Source organism: Coenobita brevimanus, chromosome 94 (assembly GCF_032717465.1).
Source record: "Coenobita brevimanus isolate Jiangsu-jjx chromosome 94, ASM3271746v2, whole genome shotgun sequence".
NCBI classification, from domain to species: domain Eukaryota; kingdom Metazoa; phylum Arthropoda; class Malacostraca; order Decapoda; family Coenobitidae; genus Coenobita; species Coenobita brevimanus.
The window spans coordinates 10754812-10778584 of NC_137047.1; the positions used below are offsets into that span (position 1 = coordinate 10754812).

General features: G+C 43.2%; 1 pseudogene; it reads left to right on the top strand.

Annotated features, from left to right (window-relative positions):
- Positions 1–18337: 18337 nt before the first annotated feature.
- LOC145413085 (5S ribosomal RNA) lies at positions 18338–18456 on the top strand (annotated as a pseudogene).
- The last annotated feature ends 5317 nt before the right edge of the window (positions 18457–23773 follow it).

The window sequence follows — 23773 nt, forward strand, 5'->3', positions numbered from 1 at the left end:
CCGTCCTACAATCGTCCAACCAATCCTAGAATATAATACAAATTCTTCATTCTTGGGCAAAACACAGATCGTGAGTTTTTACATTTTGGTCTCCTAGGTTTCACTTCAGTACTGTATTGAAAAATCGTCTGACGTTAACCGAAACAAAAGGCAACGTGGGAAACTCGTGGTAAGATGATATGAATAAAATGTTTTATCAACGCTGTAACAGTGTTCCACAGAATATTTTCAACCCTTTGAATATGTATAATTTCTTTCTGTTGAATAATATCGTCTGGAATCATCAAAGTGTTAAAATAAGAAAGTGTCACGACGGATGGGATACCAGAGTGGAGGAGAGTGAAATGACTAGAAAAAGGCGCGGAATACTAGAACAGGGTGAAGCTATCCCTACGTCTCGCGCCTGTATGTTTATGTGGGAAGTAGCACACTCCCATGTAGTACCCTGCAGCGTATAGCGGATTCGGATCCAGTAATTTACATAGACACACAAATAGACTGTCAGGTTGGTGTTAGTACCTCTATCTAGCGACTTATATATATATATATATATATATATATATATATATATATATATATATATACACACACACACGAGAGAGAGAGAGAGAGAGAGAGAGAGAGAGAGAAATATTATATATACTGTATACCACACACACACACACACACACACACACACACACACACACACATATATATATATATATATATATATATATATATATATATATATATATATATATATATATATATATATATATATACAAACCGTACTTGCACAGACAGTAGACGAAGCTTTCCCCCCCTGGCACATCTGTCGGGGTAAGAAGAAAGTAAGAGTCGGTTATGTCCTGCATGACTTCGCCACACTTCATCTCACACTCGTTCACCGCTCGCCGTCCTTCGCCTAATATTGCGTAAGTGTCTCCGGCTGCTATCAGGTTCGCTTCTACGCATCCCATGTAAACTAAACCTTCCACTGTTGGATCCCATGGTTCTACCACAGAAGTATTGGTGGAAGGGGTGCTACCGGCGGTGGTAGAGGAAGTTGGGGAAGGATCATCGGTGGCAGAGGAAATGGTTGAGTCGAAGGTTGAGCGAGGAGCAGGGGTTGTAGGGGAGTAAGTACATTCGTCTCTACTACGGCCCACCTCGTACACGCTGACAAAGAGAAAACTACCACATTTTTGGTCTCCGTCAGGACAGCCGGTGCAAGAGGCATCATCTGCTATGCCACCCTTTCCGATTATTGCTTCCCTGTCCCCGCAGCCACAAACCAGCATCTCGTTCATAGGAATCAGCTTGGTAAAGACGAGCTGTGTACTGGGACGTAGTTGGACACACAGCTGGCCACAGGCTACAGCTGAACGCTCCGCTAGATCTATGTGGTGAATCTCTAAGCGTGTAAAATCTATAGAAGTCGTATCTTGGTGGCAGTATAATGGCTTCAGGCAGCTAGAGATCATGATTTGTCTCGCTGTGCTCTCGTAAGTTAAACTGTGTTCGTCCTTAGAACCGTATAATTTTCCCCTGGAACCGTCTGCTGCATTCCTGCCACGTGAAAACTCTGAAAATGCACGATAATAGGCAGATTCCAAGAGATCTGTAAGTTCAGACGGAAATATCTTTTCATTCCAGTTGTATTCAGTTTTATCATGAGGGGTAACTCCTGGGTGCGAGTACTGTTGGCGCCACATATCTGTGGGACCCGTCGGAAGGCTCAGCTGAAGATCGAGTAATTTCTCCCGCTCCTGAAATGGTAGGTCCAGGAAAGAGTTGCGTGTCTGGAGTTCAGGGCCGTCATAGCAATATCCTTCATGTAATATTATCGTCATAATGAAAATGAGACAAATCCACTTCATGGATACAACGACCATCTTGAGCAGGACACCAACACTAACTACTGTGCAGTGTCTTTTGGGAAGCAGGAAATGTATGTCTTATCACGTTTTATAGCAGAGGTGGGAGAGATAATGAGGTAAGAACGGGATGATAGGCTATACGACGGTGGAGTGATAGGGGAGGGGGGACAGTGATAGAACATTTGAGACAGGAGGAATTTCCAGCCTAGTCGATGCTATACCAGTTCACTTATGCTAGGAGCTACTGGATCATCTATTATGTATGACACGCTAAAATTCTCTTGTATTTTATGTATGCAAGAAATTACTAAGGTGTTCTATGCAAAATAAAGAAATGCTGTAAGGCCTCCTAAGCTAACGAAACTACATCATGTGACAACGTAAATGGCTGTAATATCTCCTCCAGTCAGCCGTAATACATTCAGTCGCAGCTGCCAGACATAGTATTTTAATGAACACTGATCTTGAGAATGTGGACACGATGTTCTCGTAAGTGGTTTAGAAGTCGGGTTGCAGAATAGCTTGGAAAGTTAAAAAGCAAAAAATAAGAGAGGATAACTGCTGTAGGCTGGCTGGCCCATGCAAGGCAGTTCCTATAGGAGTGTGACTACAGTAAAACAATGGTAGCCAACTGACTTCCTGCCTTCTTTACCCCTGCACATCTGTGGACTTCATAAAGTGGTCCTATACTTAGCTAAGGTGTGAAGTACGACTGTCATGTGTGTGTGTGGGCGGGGGGAGGGTTCGCCACATACAGCTCTTTTAAGCAAGGAGTCAAATGCTACTCATCTTTTTAACTCCCCTCCTCTTCCTTACTCCCTTCCTCTTTTTTGTTTTTTCTTCGCCACTGTTGCATCTTTGTCTCTTTTCAGTCTTAACTCTTCGCTTGCGTCCCTGTTCCATTTCGGCAAGCCGCCTGGCAGCAAACTCTCACCCCTTTTCTGTCAAACATTGTAATGCAGGAGTTAACCGATACTACCAGTCCATATATGCAACAGGTCAACTCTGGAACTGTCTTCCTCTGTCTATTAAACTATTTCCTTCTGACTATGATCCCCAGTCTTTTTAAGTTCAATGCATTCAGACATCTCGAAATGAACGGATTTTTTTTTTTTTTTTTTTATGGGTACAATTTTGCGGGTTTCTAGCCTTTGGCTCCCTCTTTCTTGCATAAAAAAAGGAGGCTGGGGGCGTTTATTATGGATTACAAGACAACTCGTCCACAAACAACTGCTGCAACAACAGCAACCCTACTTGTTTTCAGACACATCGGAACCAGGACATCTAATGCCACCACTGTCTTAAACAGCACTTCTGCAATATTACCCACTGCAAGTTGACATCCTGCAAATGAAGAACTGCTCAATGAGATTCATCGGCTGCAAATCCTATTAGATGCTGTTATGCTGGATGTTTTTAGACCGACTTTTCGTTCTAAAGACACCAGCGACTGAGCGGGGTCCTCTTTCTAGACCGGAAATAGAACACTTACAAAGGAACAGGGCATAAAAACTCGGCAGGACACCTTAACACATCTACTGTCTTAGTTCAATTCCCTTACAATATACATACAAAGATACACTGTATATGGATGGGGTAGAGTGACAGGTTAATTAATATTAGCATATCTCGTGGGCACTGTGTTTACACCTGAGTTAATACACAAGAGAATATCACATAGCCGTGGTGATACTGTTCATACTGTACACTCGGGGTCTTTGGACTGTAAGTGGTAGTTTGGTCTCTTGGCCACATACTAGTATATTACTCTGGTTCTGGGGCGCTTAGACATACACACAGCACTCTGAATAAACTAGAATAGAGACCTTTATGGGTAGTGTTTGTCTCACTGTTTCTATATCACTTACAGTCACTGTCACTGTTACGTCTTTAGCACGACACTGGGGTCTGGCGGCGGCGTCACTGGGCTGCTGAGGCCTGGGCTTAACTGAGGTGGCGCCCGGGAGTGAGGGGGAGCCCTCCTGGGGGGCTGTCCTGCAGAAGGCACGGAACAGCTCTTGGGGGCGTCACGGCCCGGGCGCATGTCTGGTCTGGGGTGCAGGGAGGCCTTTTTCTGCTCGGACCTCGACCTGGGGAGGGGCCTTCGGAACTGGGGCCAAACAGCATCAGGAGTCAGACCTGCCGCTTTTTGCCCCTGGTGGAGGGCTGATTGTGAGTGAGGCCAGAGTGGTCCCGCCCTGGGGTCTGGGGGCTGGCCCTGGAAGGAAGGGGACTGCGGTCGCCGCTGGGTGGGGGCGCCGTCAGGGGTTGACTGCAGCACCTCGCCTGTGGGGCGTCCGTCAGGACCCAGCGTCGTCCAGGGGCAGACTGAAGGGTGTGAACCCTGCCTCAGTGACAGGACCTCGCCACCACTCCTGGAATGGCAGCACCTCTACAGTAGGGAACCACACCTGGAGGGACAGAGAGAAGGGCATCCTGCGCAGTCAAGGGGTGGAGAGTGGGCCGCGCAAAGGACCTTCTCCTACGGGAGAACCTTTGGGACTGTGGACGAAGGGCATACAGTGGCCATCCCTTCCCCGATGCGTACAGTGGCCGTCGTCGTGGTTCCACAGCCCCTAGGTGAAGCAACAGAAGGACATACAGTGGCCGTTTCTTCCCCAACGTGTACAGTGGCTGTCGTTGCGGGGCTGCTCCTGAAGGAGGAAGAAGAAGATAAGGGATGTACAGTGGCCGTTCCCTCCCCGGTACATATAGTGTCCGTTACCGCAGGTCTGCCTGCCCAACAAGAAGTAGCTGAGGGACGCACAGTGGCCGTTCCCTCCCTGGTACGTACAGTGGCCATTACCACAGGGCTACTCCAGTAGGAGGTAGAGGAGGTAGATGAGGGACGTACAGTGGACGTCGTCGCGGGTCCACTCCTCCTGCCTTTGCCTGTCGGTGTGCGTACAGTGGCCGTCACACCGAGGTGGGCTCCAGATGTGGCTGCAGCAGAAGGACGTACAGTGGCCGTTCCTTCCCCCAACGCATACAGCGGCCATTGTTGCAGGGCTGCAGGGGGAAGCAACTGAAGGACGAACAGTGGCCGTTCCCTCCCCAGTACGTACAATGGCTGTTACCGCGGTGTTTCCTGGGACTGTATCTGGAGCAGTCCCACCCCGATCCTGACGAGGGCTGGTCTGGCCGAGTAGTGTCGCATTCCTGCGACGTCGTGGTTGGGCAGGTTGAGGGGAAGAGGGACACAAGGTCGGGGCGCCCCGGTGTCCGTCTTGCTCTGGGACAGAGTCACACTCACCTGGCCCGCCATGGTGTCCTCCTGGGATGGGGGTAGGGCTGCGGCTCCTTAGCCCGGCGGGGGGTCCGGCGGCGGGCGCACGCATATTAGATGCAGGATCTCAGAATGTCACCTTCGTTTAATGAAAGCTGGCGGGTGTGCAAATGAGGCCACCAATAAAGAAGTTGACTGCAATGTACTGTACAACTGTCCACAAAACATATCTTGCCTCATAGCAAGAACACTGCTCTACACTTCGCTTACAGGAACTCAGTGGACATAATCATACCAAGCTGTAGCCTACACTACAACCTAGTTACCCATGATCATATAGTGGATTACTGACAAATACCACGACCCAGAATCCTGACGACAATAGCCACAATTCGACTGGGTTACCCATACCTGTGGGTAAATGGAAATCACCCAATCCAGACTTTTAGTAAATGCAGGCTGCAAAGAAGAACGAGGACATGTCCTCAGTCACTACTTCATGCAAGGTCTTGCATCAAAACCATTCCGACATCCTGACAGAACAACATTTCAGGAACAAATAAAAGACCATCTGCAGCTCCATGTGCTGCAAGAGATAATCATGAGTTCCTCAAACTTGAATTACCTCAATAAACCACAGCATCACGTATGTGAATTTGGAGCCAACACTAGCAACCTAAAGCGACTTTTGTAACTTATGATCAGTGCTATTATGCCTATTCATGTGTATACGGTAGAGTATTATGTGTTGCAATAAAAGAAATAAAAATCACTGATGACCACATACCCTTACATCAACTTCACTACAATCATACAAAATTTTAACATCTTTCAAAAGCTTTCCATTTCCATCATACATACACAAAATCTTTCATCATTCCACTCTTTATCTTGTCATACGTTTTTTTTCAGACCCATAATTCCCATATACCCATTTTTACATATATCTGATCCACCTACACACTGCAACTTCAAAAGCTACCCTGTTCGCCACTAACCAGACCTTCTATTATTTTTCATAATTCTCAAGAAATAATGCCTCAAGAAACCTTTCCAACAACATTCAGTGGACTTGTAACACATTAATTTTTGCACTCACTGCAATAATTTTTGTTCTTGTTGTGGGTACAGCCTATGCTGCTGCTACAACTTCACTCATACAAGATTTCTTACATGACTCTTGTTATGTTACATACTCAAGGCTCAACCTCTTGCTCCCTGAGTACGAGTAACTGATCTGGGGTTCTTTTCAAGAACGGGTCTAGAGCATGCAACCAGAGGAACAGGGCTCAAAAACACAGGCCAATCAATCTTGCACATATATTACCATACAAACATACAGTACTGGGCACAATACAACTGGGCAGATTATACACATTATGATGCACTCAGGGATAAGAGTTGTGACTACAGACAACAGGGTAACTGTAGGGGTTGCCCAGGTATGGGAGAGGTCCTGTCAGGTGTGCGCTTTCTGAAGGGACGTGGGACCACTGTCGTAGGCTGGATCATCTGGTGTGGGCTACGGGGCAGCTTAGAGGGAGGCCTTTCCCTGGAGGGGCCTTGGTGGGTGTGTCAGCCCTAGGGACTAGAGCCGAACAGGGTGAGTAGGCACACTGCCTTGTGCCTACCCTTGGTGGAGGACGGCTCGCCGGCTGGTCTGGGAAGGTCTCGGCCGGGAGTCCTGGGGGCGTCCCTTGCTGACAGGGGGGCTGCGGACTCGCCTTTGTCGAGAGGCTGTCAGGGGCTGCCTGTGGCGTCTCTTCCTCTGGGAGTCTGGCAGCACAGGGTGGCATAGGGGCACTGGCTGCAGTGAGTGTATCCCCAGGCTCACTATGGGGCCACTCCAGACCCTCTCCAGCTGTGACTCTGCTAGGGAGCTAGCTCCGCCCCTTGGAGTGTGGGGAGGAGCGAGAGAGGCGTCCCACTCGGCCTCTGGAGGAGCAAGGCGAGCAAGGGGCGTTGCCCTCGGTGGGTGTCACAGGGGTAGCAGATGAGGGAAGTATGGTGGACGTTCCCTCCCCAGTGGACATGGTGGGCGCTGCTGCGGTTCCACTAGACCCTGGGATTGCAGGTGAGAGGAGGACGGTGGGCGTTGTTGCGGTCCAGCTCCCTGTGGAGGCTGCAGATGAAGGAAGTACGGTGGATGTTCCCTCCCCGACAGGCACAGTGGGCACCGCCACGGTTCTGCTTTGCCCTGGGTCTACAGGTGAGGGGAGTACGGTGGCCATCCTCTCCTCGGCAAGCACAGTAGGAGTTGTCACGGTCCTATTTGGGACTGTGGTTACATGAGTCCCACCCCAATCCTGGAGAGTGCTGGTCTGGGTTCAGAGTAGTGCAGCAGGGTGGCGTAGCTCCCACGGGCTCCGTTGAGGGGAAGAGGGGCACATGGTGGCAGGGGACATATGACCATCTTGCTCGGGCCCTTTCGGCGCCTCCCTGCGGTCTTCCCCTGGTGCTGGTATTTCAGCTCTAATACAGTAACCTCTTCATTCCACTCTCCACTCCAGTTAGTACACCTCACCAACACCTGCAAACTTCCCATTCTTCAACCACATTACAGCATTATTCACTTCTCTAAATGTCACATTTTCTGGCACTATATTCTTTTTCTATACATCAAAAACAAATTGTATTTCTTACTGTTCTGCTCACATCATTCCTATTCATAAGACTTTAAGAATATTCCTTCCATCTACTACTTAGTTTACTTCCATTTGTTACTATTCTTCCACTTTCATTTCTCACACTTCTACATTTCTTTCCACTTACAACTTTCCAAATATAATAGGAGTAATTTATATAATTTATATAAAAGGGGTGGTTGGGGTTTACTGCTCATGTAATGCCACTCAGAGATGAAGGAGGCTGGTCACTCATCTTAAATGCCAGGAGCAACTTGCCTAGCCCTGGGCTCCTACACTCCTCATGGAACAAGACAGAATTAGATGATGATGATGATTATCTGCAAAACAGCTGAGTGGTGAGTGAGAGGTGGAGCGACTGCAATCAGGTGAGGCGTATAGTGGTGGACCAAGTTCATATACAGTCACTACTTGTTGTATGTTGATTCAGTATACGATAATTCGCTACAACGATAGCAGAAAAATTCCACCCCAAAATCTGATTTGTGATACATTTCCCGCTATAACGATATTGCCTTCGGAAAATTTCGTACGACGTGCCAGGCACAAGCAAGGCGACAGTCGCTTGTCTCAGGCAAGATGGTGGCCCCAGCGTCCAGAGAACTGGTTTGGCTCAGTTGAGGTCCTGCCATCCCTTCAAAGCCCTGTCTTTTTCACTTGTTCATGTGTGCCCCTCTGCTATCGTCACCTCTCAGCCAAGCATTGTGCTACAGCAGGCCTATTCATTGTGTAGCACCAGGCCAATGTTAAGCAAGTGTGACTGTTGTGTTGTTGCAATGATTTACTGTACGCGAGTAACGTCGCCTGTACTAGTGTGATACTGTTTGTTTTGGTCTTGGAGATGACTTGGCCTGACACAGGAAGTGATTAACGTGGGTTGTCATTTTTTTTTTCAGACTTGGGTAGGTGGCTTTGGGAAGTTGAGTTGACATAACCCCCTTTTATAATGTTTCAATCTCCTGATTTATGATAAAATCGTTATACGTTAAGGTATGACCTGACGTAACCCCACTGTATAACGAGTAGTGACTGTATATAAGTGTAAGCAAGGGAGTCGTGATAATGGGGTGCATTCAAAACCAGTATCCAATAGAAGGGACTGCAGACTCTAGTTTAACACATTCCCCCCCTGTTCAAAAAGCCTGTTTCTCTTTGTTAAATATCTACACTGTTGTGTGAAACTGTGAATCACAGTAATGTCACATACCATAATATATATAATAGATAGAAAATGTAAATACACTATAACGTAGCGTGAATTTTTTATCACATATGGAAATGAAATATTCATTGAGGGCAACCCAACCACTTCACTGGTCCTGTAATATGACATTTCTATTACATGTAGTGGAAGTGAGGTTCTTAGCCCTTTGAAATTCCAATGATGCATTTTCATGTCATTTCAGAACCAACCTCAGAGATCCCAGTGACGCATTTATGCATCAATTTAAGATATTTTTGTAAAATATTTGTCATAAATCACATTAATGCGTCATAACAAAAGGACTCGAGTTTGACATCATGGAATGGTCGCTCTATGCGTGGCGGGTACTGCACTGCTGGTCTGACTCATGGCTTTGTCTCTTTATTAATTTATTCTTGGAGAATATTTTTCTACAGCATGGTATAAAATTTTTGTTTTTTGCCTAATTTCAACTCATTATTTTGACTTTAAGGCAATCTTTGTAATATCTGGATGCCCAGTAACTGGACACCCCAATGTCTGGATGTTTTGGGCCCGGGCCTTCGGAACCCCAAAATGGCCAAAAAACATAAAAAATAATAATAAAAAAAATCTGACATTTTTTTCACCCATATTTTGAACTTTGTGTGTGGCACCGACCGACTGCGTTTTCATGCATAGTACAGCGACCCCCCTGTTTCTTCCCCTCCCCAGTTACCGCCTAACTACCATCCTGACTAGACGCTTGTCGCAATAGCTGCCACACATGTTTGTTCTTGTGAATAAACGGTGAATAAACTGCAATACCACGCCACTAGACCACATGGGAATTTACAGTGTTGTGCAGTGTTAAGAAATTAGAATTCAGAGTGCAAAGGATTAAGTCCAGAGTGTAAACTGGCACTTGCAACTGGCATGGCGCAAGTAAGAAATGAATGTGCAGTGCAAAACAATTATAATTCATAGTGCAAAGGATTAAGTGCAGCACAACACTGGATTACTGTATGTACTTCAAGAGCATTTCCACCACCGCCAGAGCCTCAGAGGTAGTGAGTTAATCTTCGTAACAGCCACGGATGTGTTGTAAGAACGCTGTACACTGCTAAATATTTTCCATACTTACTTCTAATTCCTCATTCTCTGGTTCGTTTTCATTTTATTTCATGCTTTCTGTCCCTTATTTGTGTGAATAGTGTCTTAAATAAGTGCTATGCATGTCCAGTAGGAATTTATGTAGGTGGTTTTCTGAGCTAGGCTGGGTTAGGGTCCACGAGTCCAGGAGGCGTTTTCCCAGTATCTGGACAAACCAACTTTCCGGACATGTCTTCGGATATTGGAAGGATTACTGTATTTTCTTTGTTTTCCCTTTTTGAACATACTGCGATAAAGTACAACTATTCAGCTTTAAAATGACACTAAAACCAGCTTTCTATCATGAAAGCAATATTTACACAGACTGATCAAATAAAAAGGTCTCTAAGATGATATGCAGCTGAGAAACATACAAAACTGTGCATTTTTTCTTTTGTTTTACTGCATAGTAACATGCATAAATTGTCATAAACTCTATATATCTCCATAAAGGTAATTTATTGTAGTTTTGCATGCTTTAAAACAGATTTATATATATTTATTAGCTTTTTTTTTCCAAATATTTTTCTATGGCAAGGTATAAAATTTTTGGTTATCGCCTAACTTCAACTTGTCATTTTTATTTCTTGTTTTGTTTTCTTTTTTTGAACATACAGTACTATGATAAAGTACAACTATTCAGCTTCAAAATAACACCAAACCAGCATCCTATCATAAAAATTGTATTTACGCTGATTGATCAAAGAAAAAGATCGCAAAGAGAATATGTGGCCGAATCATAAAAAATTTTTGCTTCTTTTTCCTTTCATTTTACCTCGAAATAAAATGAAGAAATAACCATAATCTATTCATCATTGTAAAGGTAATTTATTGTAGTTTTGCATGGTTTAAACAAGGTTTATATATCTTTATTAGTTTTTTCTGAATAATTTTCTATAGCAAGGTATAAATTTTTGGTTTTCGCCTAGCTTCAACTCGTAATACTACAATAAACTACAAATATTCATCTTTAAAATGACACCAAAGCCAACATTTTATCATAAAAAGTGTATTTACACAGACCGATCAAAGAAAAATATCACAGTGTGAAGATGTGGGTCAGCGCTAGAGCACAGACAGAATCTGCCTGGCCCAGAAACCTGAGAGGGTTAATATGTAGTTGGCTCAGACTGCAAATTAAGCCTAGTGGGTATCTCGACTCAATCAGTCTCTATGTTGGCTTAAATTTAATGTTGAGTAAATACTGGCATTCATCATCACATTGCATCCAGTCTAGGAGACCGTCCAAAAGCCAAGATCATTTATGTGTCATTGTTTGGCAGATCTCACTGAGGACAGATGTTAAAGGTAAAGCAAGACAAACTTCTTCCTTCGATACACGTACTGGAGTCAAGTTCTATTTTCACAATCTGCATAGAGATGTAGAGGAGTTCAGGGTATGTGATTGTGGAATGAGTGCATTTGTTTGAAAACAAATCTCTGGTGAAAAACTTAAACAGGGGACTGTCCTGTGCTGCGCATGGATGACTTGGGTGGGCAAAATGTTGAATACCAATTGTTATGCTAGCATCCTTCTGGTCAAGTGGGGTTCTAAACAGGGAAGAACACCAAAGCAGGCTTCAACACACCTTACGAATACAGGGTATACACAGAAACTCCCGATGGCAGGACGAAAGATTTATTATTGCACGAGCCTCTATATACCACCTTACATCAAATATCATGAGATTTTTATACAAGAAATGGTCACTTGGGCAAAAAGGAATTGGGAGGCGAGTCCTGGAGGGGACATCCTGCATATAACACTGACACTTATTTCAAGGATCTCTCTGGAAGAGGATAGGGCCAGGTTTTGTCTCTACATCTGTAGGGGGTGCTGGGGTGTATTGAATTATTTGAGCTAGGACCAACGAGGAGATAGACTATAACTCTGGCTCGGGCAAAGTACTGTAGAGACCCAGTGTCTGGCTAGCTCTCTCTCTCTCTCAGCCTGGGGATAGACTAGTGTGGTCTGTACCCAGAATGGGTTCTCATCACCATCTCCACGGCCTTCCCCGATTCCGTTTCCCCCTCCTCATAGCCCAAAATCAGCCTCCCGCTCCACATCCTCCTTCTCCCACTTAACAGACGGAGTCACATTCCTGTATTCCCAAGATCAGGCGGACAATCATGACCCCCAAACAGATATAGCCCTAAACTACCACCACACAATGTAACCCCAGCCCCGCCACCCTAACTGCCAACCCCATATCCCACCCAACACCACAACCCCCCAAAATCAAGTCCCTCACAAACACACACTTCAACCACCCAACTACACCACTACCTCCCCAGCTCACAGCAGTACTTTTGTGTCCACTCCAGCCCATAGGCTGGAGTGGAGCCTCCAGGTCAAAAGTCATCATCCATCTAGCTGCCACAATTGCAACCACTACCATCGCCGCCATCTCCTCTCTCCAACCACAGCTGACCCAAGTCAACATGTTTGTCTGCTATGCCTTCTGGGTCTCGCAGGACAAGTAACAAAGGAGGATCCAGAAACCACAACACCTGCCCTGGCTGCTAGGCAGTTATCCTCACCCCAGCTCCTTGATCCTTGTCAAAGACCCTGACAAATGATCCCGCTTCTGGTACTGCCTACTCCACGATCTTGAACCAACCACCATCACAGGCCAGGAAAAAGTATTCGACCTCCTGCCATGAGGATGTAGCTTACAGGATAGCGGGAGTGGTAAAGTACCCGGGACTCCAGCTCTGACAGAAAAGTATACCACAGTCCCAGCTCCAACTGCAACCAGAAACCACCACCAGGTAGCTGAAATAAGAGTGTATGCACCAGCAGGACACAGAACGCCAGCACATCCAGCGTCCAGAAGTCCCTCTAGCCCAGACCTGCCGCACCGCCACCATTGCAACCCAAGCCACCAGTACCAATGACAGCAGAAGCTTGTCAGCTTAGAGCCCGCTTGAGGCAGCACAACTGAGCTTGCTAGATATGGCTTGGCAATTCTGGTGTTCCAGTGTTCCAGAGTGCTTGCTAGTGGCAGCTTAGCAATGCAAGAGTTCCAGCATTCCAGAGTGGTTGCTAGAAGCAGCACAACTGAGCTTGTTAGAGGCAGCTTGGCAATGCAGGAGTTCCAGTGTGCTTGCCAGGCGTGGCACAACTGAACTTGCTAGAGGTGGCTTGGCAACACAGAAGGAGTTCCAGTGTGCTTGCTAGATGTGGCAGAACCAAGCTTGCTAGAGGTGGCTTTGCAACACAGAAGGGGTTCCAGACCACACATTCCCCACAGTCCGGCAGGTTTCCCTAAAATGATGCTGAAGCTGGAGTCAGTCCCCCCACACACACACACATCCCCTCACACATGTAAAGAGTGCCTTCCTACCCCTGGAAAAGGAATCCCGGACTTAGTAGTATAAACTTGTTGTCCTGAATATCTCAGGTCCCTTCTAACTTCATTGCTAGACCCACTCTGGGTACAGACCACACTGCTCTATCCCCAGGTTGAGAGAAAGGCAGCCAGATATCGGGTCTCCACTTTGTCAGGGCCAAAGTCGTAGTCTATCTCCCCTTTACTCCTACCTCAAATAAATGACTACACCCCATCACCCCCTACAGAAGTAGAGACAAAACCCAGCTACATCCTTTTCCAGAGAGGTCCTTGTAACGGATGTCAGTGTTATATGCAGGACATCCCCTCCAGATTTCTCCTCCCAATTCCCCTTCACTCCACCTGACCAATTCTTGTATATAAATCTCAAGATATTGGATGTAAGGTGATATATAGAGGCTTGTGCAATAATAAATCTTTTGTCCTCCCCTCCCCCCATTTTTTTTATACGAGGAAGAAGGAACCAGAGACTAAGAGCCTGCATAACAGTACCTTCCAAGAAAAAGACAAAAACAATACAAAACAGAGCCAAATTCAAGATCCGTTCATTTCGAGATGCCTGGACACACTGCGTCTGAAAGACTGGAGGTCATAGGAAATAGAAAATACAGACAGAGGGAGACAGTTCCAGAGTTGGCATTTCTGTGTCTACCTTGTACTCTTAAGGTGTGTTGAAGCCTGCTTTGGTGTTCCTCCCTGTCTAGAAGAACCCCACTAGACCAAAAGGATGCTAGCATAACAACTGGTATTCAACATTTCGTCCTCCCAAGTCACACATGCACAGCACAGGACAGTTCCCTGTTTAAGTTTTTCACCAGAGATTTGTTTTCAAAACAAATACACTCATTCCACAATCACTTACCTTGAACTCCTCTACATCCAGCTATGCAGATCGTGAATACAGAACTTGACTCCCTATATGTGTAGTGAAGGCAGAAGTTTCGCTTGCTTTAACTTCAACATCCGTCCTTAGTGAGATCTGCCAAACAATGACACATGAGCAATCCTGGCTTTGGGATGGTCTCCTAGACCAGATGAAATGTGATGATGAATGCCAGTATTTATTCAACATTATATTTAAGCCAACATAGAGACTGAATGAGTCAGGATACCCATTTGGCTTGATTTATAGTCTCAGCCAATTATAAATTAAGAACCTCACTTCCACTATGTAGCAGAAATGTAATATTACAGGACCAGTGAAATGGTGGGGTTGCCCTCAATGAATATTTCATTTCTGCATATGATAAATAAAAATTCATGCTACATTATAATTACATTTTCTATCAGTGTTATTTATATTATGGTATATGACATTACAGTGATTCACAGTTTCACACAACAGTGTGGATATTTAACCAAAAGAAACAGACTTTTTAAACAGTGCAGGAATGTGTTAAACTAGAGTTCGCAGTGCCCTCTCTGGGGCTGGAGCTTTTCAGAAGCACCCCATTGTACTGCACAACGCTTCTTTCTTAATGATCAGTTCACGAATAAATGCTCAAGATTTATTTACTTAGTTTATTTTTCCATGCAATTCATACATATTTACTGTATTATCTGCAAAACAGCTAAGTGGCGAGTAGGGGTGTCAGGTGAGGAATAAATTGGCGGCCGTATACACAACTGTGAATAAGGGAGTCCTAATAATTCTACTGTACAACACTTTTTTCCAAATCATCAGTTCACCAATAAATGGCCAAGATTTATTTCCGAAGTTTATTTTTTCATGTTTTATGAAGAAAATAACAATTTTTAACAAAGTGAACTTACTGTGAGCATTTTGCACTACTACAAGTCAATGCAATCATGTCACACCTATGGGGAGTGTTGAGAGGTGGTTATGTTTCAAATGGAATTGTATGTGCAGCCTTGGACACGAGTGGCATTGTACAGTATATATCACGACGATATAGCCTATATATAAGAGTATAAATCAGATGTCCTGGAAAAATAAGTAACTGGGAAGGTAAATTCCCCAAGCTTACCAGTTAACTGGGACTGTACTGTACCATGTTACTGTAATGTATCAAAACTGTACGGTATTGTGTTTTACGCTTAGTTTTAATCGTTTACTCATGGGAAAGTTTTTAGGCTCAAGGGTCAAGATGGATAGTAACACAATAACTGGTTTGACGCCAAATGTTGAGCTGATGGGAAGGGGGGGGTACTATGCAATATTAAGTGTTTCACTTTATTCGACGTAGGGCTTGGCTGAATTACAATGGATAATTGAGAGTTTACTATGTGCATATACTGTATGTGTGTGTGTGTGGGTGTTTGGGTGGGTGTGGGTGTATATATATATATATATATTTTATCATCCATCCATCTATCCATCATCCAATCCCAAGTCGTCCCATGAGGTACGTAGTAGCCCAGGGCCAAGCAAGTTGGTCCTGACATTTAAGATGGGAATGACCAGCCTCACTCATCCCTGAGTGGCATTTTGTGAGCAATAAACCCCAACAACCCCTTGGATATAACCCTAAACAGACTCAATCCAACTGGAGCGCCTTAATTACCCACTAAACCACCAGGCGTCATAATTTGGTTATATGGTTACCACCCAGTGTAGTAAATGGTTTCCTGGTGTACAGGAAGCCATTTGGTTTGTCACTTAATGCAGTCACCTGTAGGCATAAGGAAAAGGAAAGAATGAAGGAAAGACTGAATAGGGAGTGTAAAGTCACCTATAGGCAGAAAGAAGAGGAAAGAATGAAGAAAAGAAAGACAGAATAGGAAGGAAGGAAAAGAGGAAAGGGCAGACACCCAAAGCAGCACTACATATCATCATCATCATCATCATCACCATCCGGACCTCCTTCCCCACCCTAGGGCAAGGTGGGGAGTAGCAATGTCCAGACAGCCCAAGTTTGCCAAGTCCAATGGGCCACGCTTACATTCACTCATCATTCAAGCCCCCGGAATCCTGGCTCTATTTGATAACCCAAAAAAATATTCACCACATTCTGTAGCTTCACATAAGTGTATCCAAAAGAGTCAGAGTCAATCATATATATAGTAATCCCTCCAATATCCGATGTAATAAAGCCAAAGGCATGTCCGGGAATTGGTTTTGTCTGGATATTAGGCCCCTGCCTCCTGGACTGGTACTTATTGACCTTAATGCAGCCTAACTTTGAAAGCCACCTAACTAACTCCCTACTGGACATGCATAGCACCTGTTTCAGACCCTATTCACACCAATAATAGACATAAATCATGAAATAAATGAAAAGGAACCAGAGAATGAGGAATTAGAAGTGAGTATGGAAAATATTTAGCAGTGTACAGGGTACTTACAGCACATCTGTGGCTGCCTCCTCTAAGGCTCTGGCAGTGGTGAAAATGTTCTTGAAGCATTTACAATAATCCAGTGTTGTGCTGCAGTTAATTCTTTGCACTGTCAGTTATAATTGTTTAACACTACACATATTGTGCTTAATTGCGCCATGCCAGCTTCAACTGCCAGTTTGCACTCCACACTTAATCCTCTGCACTCTAAATTGTAATTTCTTAACAATACACAACATAGTAAATACCCATGTGGTCTAGTGGTGAGATATTGCTGTTTATTCACTGTTTATTCACAAAAATGAGCATGTGCGGCATCCACTGCAATGAGCATCTACTCACGATGGTAGTTAGGCGGTAAGTGGGGAGGGGGGAGGGAGGAAGGGGGGAGGGGGATGTGTGTAAACACAGCTGTTCGGCTTTGCATGCCGATTTCAAATTATAGGTGGGATTGGGGGTCCAAAGGCCCAGGCCCAAAATGTCCGGAAATTGGAGTGTCCGGGAATTGGGTGTCTGGTTATTACAGGGATTACTGTATATATACAGTATATATATGTGTATTTACATACTGTATATATATATATATATATATATATATATATATATATATATATATATATATATATATATATATATATATATATATATATATATACATATATATACATATATATACATATATATATATATATATATATATATATATATATATATATATATATATATAGTAAAACCTCACTATAACTCACTAACTAGGGCCCAAGCCATTCTGAAAAAAGGGAAATTCCAATAAAAGCAACATCCGGACTTGCCCGTTCACTAGGATTTTTTCCAATACAGTGACACCTCGATATATCGGACTTCAATAAACCTGAATTGCTTTTATCAGAGTTGAGGAGCTAGTGGACTAGATTCTTATGTATCGGAAAAAGTCCGATAAAGCCAGAAGCAGTCCGGACTGCCTGACCACTTCAGCCATTTTCACCAAAATAAGGTAAATAAAAGACATTTTTATCAGTGTATGATACAGTATTATTATATACAGTAAAACCTTGAAATAACAGACTTCAATAGACCGGAATTCGCTTTCATCGGACTCAAGGGAGCTATGGGACTAAATTCCTATAATGTATATCGGAAAAGGTCCGATAAAGCCAGAGGCAATTTGGACTGCCTGACCACTTCAGCAATGTTCACCACAATAAGGTAAATAAAAGACATGTTTATCAGTGTACAATACAGTAGTATTATATATATTATACCATTTGATTAATGTGAGAGCAAGATATGCGTGATGGTTCTGCTTTACAACCTTTCTTTCCAGATCATTAGTTCACCAATAAATGCTCAAGATCTATTTCCTTAGTTCATTTTTCCATGTTTTTATGAATAAAATAGTGAATACTGTAATATTTAACAGAATAGACATACCAAGTTACTGTAAGATATTGCAAGCTCGTGGGAAATTAGAGTCGGTTCATTAGGTAAAAAACCTTCCTGGTACCGTACATTTTTGGCCAATTAAGAGTAGGCCTTTTTTTTAGTGGATTGATTCATCTTGCTTTTCATAAAAAAATTCCTTGAGCTTGGGTCCCTGGGACTTGATGTTATAAATCTTGGAATTTCCCACATTAAATTCTGCCAACAGCCATACCACGTTGAGTACACCGCTTCCCGTCCAATCAGCGAAGTTAAGCAACATTGGGTCTGGTTAGTACTTGGATGGGTGACCGCCTGGGAACACCAGATGATATTGGCATCCCTACGTGTCAAGTGGGGTTGGTGGAGGATTAGTGCCCCTCCCTGTAAAACTATTAACTCTAAGCCCTTGGCCACCCTGTCTGGGATACATGGCGTCTGGCAATGAATGAATGAATGAATGATTAATGTAGTGAAGTTATAACACAGTACAGTACCACAATGGTAGGTAAAACAGTTTAAAAACCATTCATGCGATCCAGACTAATGTCTCATATATCGGAAAAAGTCCACATTAGCAGGGGGAAGTCTAGAGGTCACTTTTATTGGAATATCGCATTTTTTGGAATGGTTTGGGCCCCAATTAGTCCGTTATAGTGAGATCTTACTGTAATTTATACCATTTGATTATTGTAGTGAATGTATAATACAGTACAGTGTTGCAATGGTTGTGAAACAGTTTAAAAACCATTGGTGCGATCTGGACTAACGTCTGATCTATCGCAAAAAGTCTGGGTTACCAGGGAGAAGTCTGGATGTCACTTTTATTGGAATTTCCCATTTTTTGGAATGACTTGGGCTCCTATTAGTCCATTACAGTGAGGTTTTACTGTATATCAGACATCAGTCCACATCGCACCAACAGGTCGTAAACTGTTTTCACTACCCATGCAGTACTGTACCGTATTATACATTCACTTCAATAATTAAATGGTATAATGTATAGAATAATACTGTACTGTAAACTGATAAACATGTCTTTTATTTACCTTACTGGGGTGAACATTGCTGAAGTTGTCAGGCAGTCCGGACTGCTACTGGCTTTATCAGACTTTTTCCGACATACAAGAAATTAGTCCAGTAACTCCTCGATTCCAATAAAAGTGAATTCCGGTCTACTGAAGTCCATTATATCAAGGTTTTACTGTATATGTACTGTATATATATATTATATATATATATATATATATATATATATATATATATATATATATATATATTTCACTCTCATCTTAAATGTCAGGATCAACTGCTTAGCCCCGGGCTCCTACACTCCTCATGGGGCAATGTAGGATTGGATGAGGGATGGATGGATGGATGGATATATATATACATACAGTACAGTATATATATATAATTACATATACATACATACATACAGTAAATCCTCATTTTTCGCAGCTTGCATGTTCTGCCAAAACCTCGCGAACTGTGAAACGTCAAAATGTGAAGTTAAGAATCAATGGGAAAAATAGAGGAGCGTTCTGGTGGGACATGTACCTACCCTATCAGAAAGTACTATAACACCAAACAGGCCCTACCCAAAATTAAATGAAGAGTGTTTACTAGTGCTAAAACAGCTTAACACAATAAACATGTGCCTGAAAAGACATTAAAACTGTTATAAAGAGCTGCAACACCAAGAATCCTTACCAAAAATAAAGTGAAAACTAGCTTGTGTGGCAAGTGAAGGTGCGTTGAGAGTGGCTGGGGTAATTCCCGATGTCACTAACCAAGGAAAAGCTGCCACTTTTCACCAGATTATTTAATTTTCGACATCAAAGTAGGTCAAATAAACCACAGTCATTTTATGTGCCCTCATTGTAACTAAAAGGATGGGAGAAATTATAACAACATTATTTTACTCACTGCTACAAGGAAGAAAGGCTGTAATATAGTTAAATAGAATAAAAAATTGGTGGGCTGAGTCTACCATCTCTGTATTGGGACAGTTATTATTCTTTCCTTCCTTAAATATCGATAAGCTGTATTTTACATCCATTTCAGGCATTTGTCCATCAAAACAAAAATACACGTAAATAGTGTTACGAGAAACATGTAATGATTCTTTGTTAAGAAATAGTAGCACAACATGACTGAAGATTGTACGTTACGATCACAAACAAAAACAAACGTGTGTCTACTACCCAGCTGGACCTGCTGTGTATTCATGACACGGCTGAAGATCATACGTTATGATCATACACAATAAACTCACGTGTGTCTACTGCCCTGCTGGACCTGCTGTATAAAGATCATGAAAAACTGTTGCATAGAAAAATGGACAGTGCCTAGACTGAGCATCGGTATCCATCGTCTGCCAGCTGGGAGCATCGACTTGTGCGGAAATTCGCGAATTGTGAGACAACTCGGAAACTTTTTTCTCGTGCGAAAAATGAGGCGTCGAAGTAAAATGCATCCAAATACCGTACGAGGACTTACTGTACATATATATGAAGCAACAAGGGTGTGGGAAGTAACTCAATCCTGTGTAGCATTTATGATAAGTGGGCACATAAGAGATAGAGTGGTATTAGAGGCTGACTGCATGATAATGCCAATTTTTTGTGTGCAATGTGCCAGGGAAAGCATGAAGTGATTTTCAGGTTTGAAAGAACTGATCCTGCTGACTAGTCTCTTGAGTGTGTGGAAGAGTTCTGTATTTGGTGGACATGTTATGTGCCGGAGGTGGGGCTGGGGTTTGCTCTGTGGCTAGTATGGAGTGGCTGAAAGAAGTTCATGGAGCTGTTGCCCCTCCTAACACTGAGGGGCCTCTCCCTCCGAGCTATGGGATCTTTGTATGCAACAAGTGTTAGACATGTAATGCTGTATGGTAGTGAGACCTGGATAGTAATAGAAGAGGATATTCACCAGCTCAAATGTAAAGAAATGATAATGCATAGACGAATGTGTTGTGTGTCCTTGAACGCATGGCCTAGGGGAGCTAGGTTTGCAATTGGAGAGTTGAGAGGAAGGATGGGACTGGACTGTATTGATGTTGTGATGAGGAGGGACAGACTGAGATGGTTTGGGCATGAGGAGTATATGAAGGAAGACAACTGGGTGCAGACAGTGAGAAGTGTAAATGTTAGGGGTAGGGCTGTGAGAGACAGACCAAAAAAAAGACCTGGGACAAGATCAGTGCAACCTCAGAGATAAGGAATTGAATAGGGAGGCTGCCAAAAATTAAGCAACGTGTAGAGCAGCCATTAGCTGAGCAAGGCCAACACATGCAAGAATATTGGAGCCTTTGTAAATGAAACAAAACAAATTGGAGAGAGAGAGAGAGAGAGAGAAAAAAAAAAATTTCAATGATGGGCAAACAATACAACAGTATTGGAACAATTCAGTTAATAAGCAGCTACAGAGCTGGATCTGGTTTGGTAAACTGCAACAAACACAATAAATTTACATCCATCCATCCATCATCCAATCCTAGGTTGTCACATGAGAAGTGTAAGAGCCCCAGGCTAGGCAAGTTGGTCCTGACATTTAAGATGAGAGTCACCAGCCTCACTCATCCCTAAGTGGCATTATGTGAGCAATACACCCCAACCACACCTTGGATATAAACCTTCACCAGCTCAATTTGATTAGAGTGCCGTAATTACCCACTAAACCGCCAGACGCCATAATTTGGTTATATGGTTGCCATCCAGCGTGGTAAATGGTTTCCTGGTGTACAGGAAACCATTTGGCTTGCCACTCAGTGTAGAGTCACCCACAGGCAGAAGGAAGAGGAATGATTGAAGAAAAGATAGATAGAAGAGGGAATGTAAAGTCACCCGTAGGCAGAAGGACGAGGAAAGAATGAAGTAAAGAACAACAAAAGAGGAAGAAAAGAAAGGAGGAGGAAAGGAAAGGACAGACACCTGAGAGCAGCACTACACTGCAACGAACACAATATATTTACCAATTTCTGTTTTCCCTGAAAACAACCAATCAAACTGAACTCATTCATCCTAAGTTTCTTCTATATTAAACTGTATTTTTAATATTTACTCCAAAAAAAGATTCTACTATATATAATCAAATAAAAGAGCCACATTGTTTATTTGTTTGTCCTTCAATCATGCCCAAATAAAGGGCCAGAGACCCCTAGACCCAAATATATTCTGACCCAGGGTGACCCAGGGATGGTTTTATGTGGGTCAAAATTCAGATATGGGTCATTTGAGGTCACCAGTAAAGTGTTCACCTTTTTGGCCCAGGCAATGCTGGGTACCCCTACAGCCCAATTTTTGGCATGGAGACTCGCATGAATTCCAGTTTGGACACAGGCTATGTTAGGCTGACCTCCAAGGTCATTTGAGGTCACTAGTCGGAGGTCACTTATGATCACTGGTAAAACATGCTTGAATGACTGGACCCAGCAGCCCAATTTCTGGCACAGAGACTCACATGACCTCCAGTTCGGATATAGGTTATGTGAGGCTGACCTCTGAGATCATTTGAGGTCACCAGTATTAGTAAACAAGTGAGCACAAATACTGTCCGTTAGTCTGCGAAAGCTGAAACAGAAAGCTCCTGGACTTCTTATAATCCCTCTTCAAAAGCATAAGAGGTACATGGTCTTTCTGGAGTAGAAAGCAAGACTAAGCTAGAACAAATAAGATCTGAGTGTTTGCTTTTTTGACCCGGCAACGCCGGGTACGCGTTCGTCTACTATATATAATCATGGCATGCATACAGTAGAAATAAAACTTATTATATAACTTTAAAATCACATTAGCTTTAATATATTAGAAATATATACAGTACTATACCACTACTGCCATTGCAGTCAATCTGCATATAACTAGTACTGTTTCATAACATTTAAAAAGAAACGTATATGTATGTGAATAAGTCAAGAAGGCTCTCTTATTGCAATAAAATATATACAAGCAATACAATACAAGCAGAGTAGCACATTATCTACAATACAGAGACCCATACTGTCTTTTGTCTGAGAGTACCTTTATAATTATGCTAAGTTCTTCCCCTTAGTTCTTCATTAATATTAGCTACTAGTATAAAAGTCATTAAAATTTATACTGTCAAGAATATTCTGATGTACAGGTATTTGCTTTACCATCTCATGTGCTCCTGCTCTCCCTCCTCTATCTTTTCAGGGTTGATACACTATTTAAGTAAGATATAAAATAAAATTATTTCAATAAAATTCTTTAGATGGGTTTTACACCAATGACAATGAGATGGAGGGATGGAGTGGAGAGGTATATGAGAGATGGGGGTGTGAGCTGGAAGCAGGGCAGGAAAATCGCGGGGGACAGGGCAACATGGAGGCGATTTGTTTGTGGCCACCCCTTAAGGGATTAAGGCATCTGGCAATAGAACAGACAATGTGATTAATAGCCCTTTCCTGTATCCATCAGCTCACCACTTCCCCAGATGTTGATGACCCATTGCAATGGACAGTCCACCAACCTATTCTAATATCTGAACACTATGTATGTAAAACTTTTATCAGCATCAAGGACATGATTCACTGCACTTGCAGCCTTTCAACTCGGAATTTTAAGTTCTATCACTCTGTCAGTATTGATATATGTAAACTAGGCAAGTTCAGTAACTGAAGTTGGTGAAATGAACAC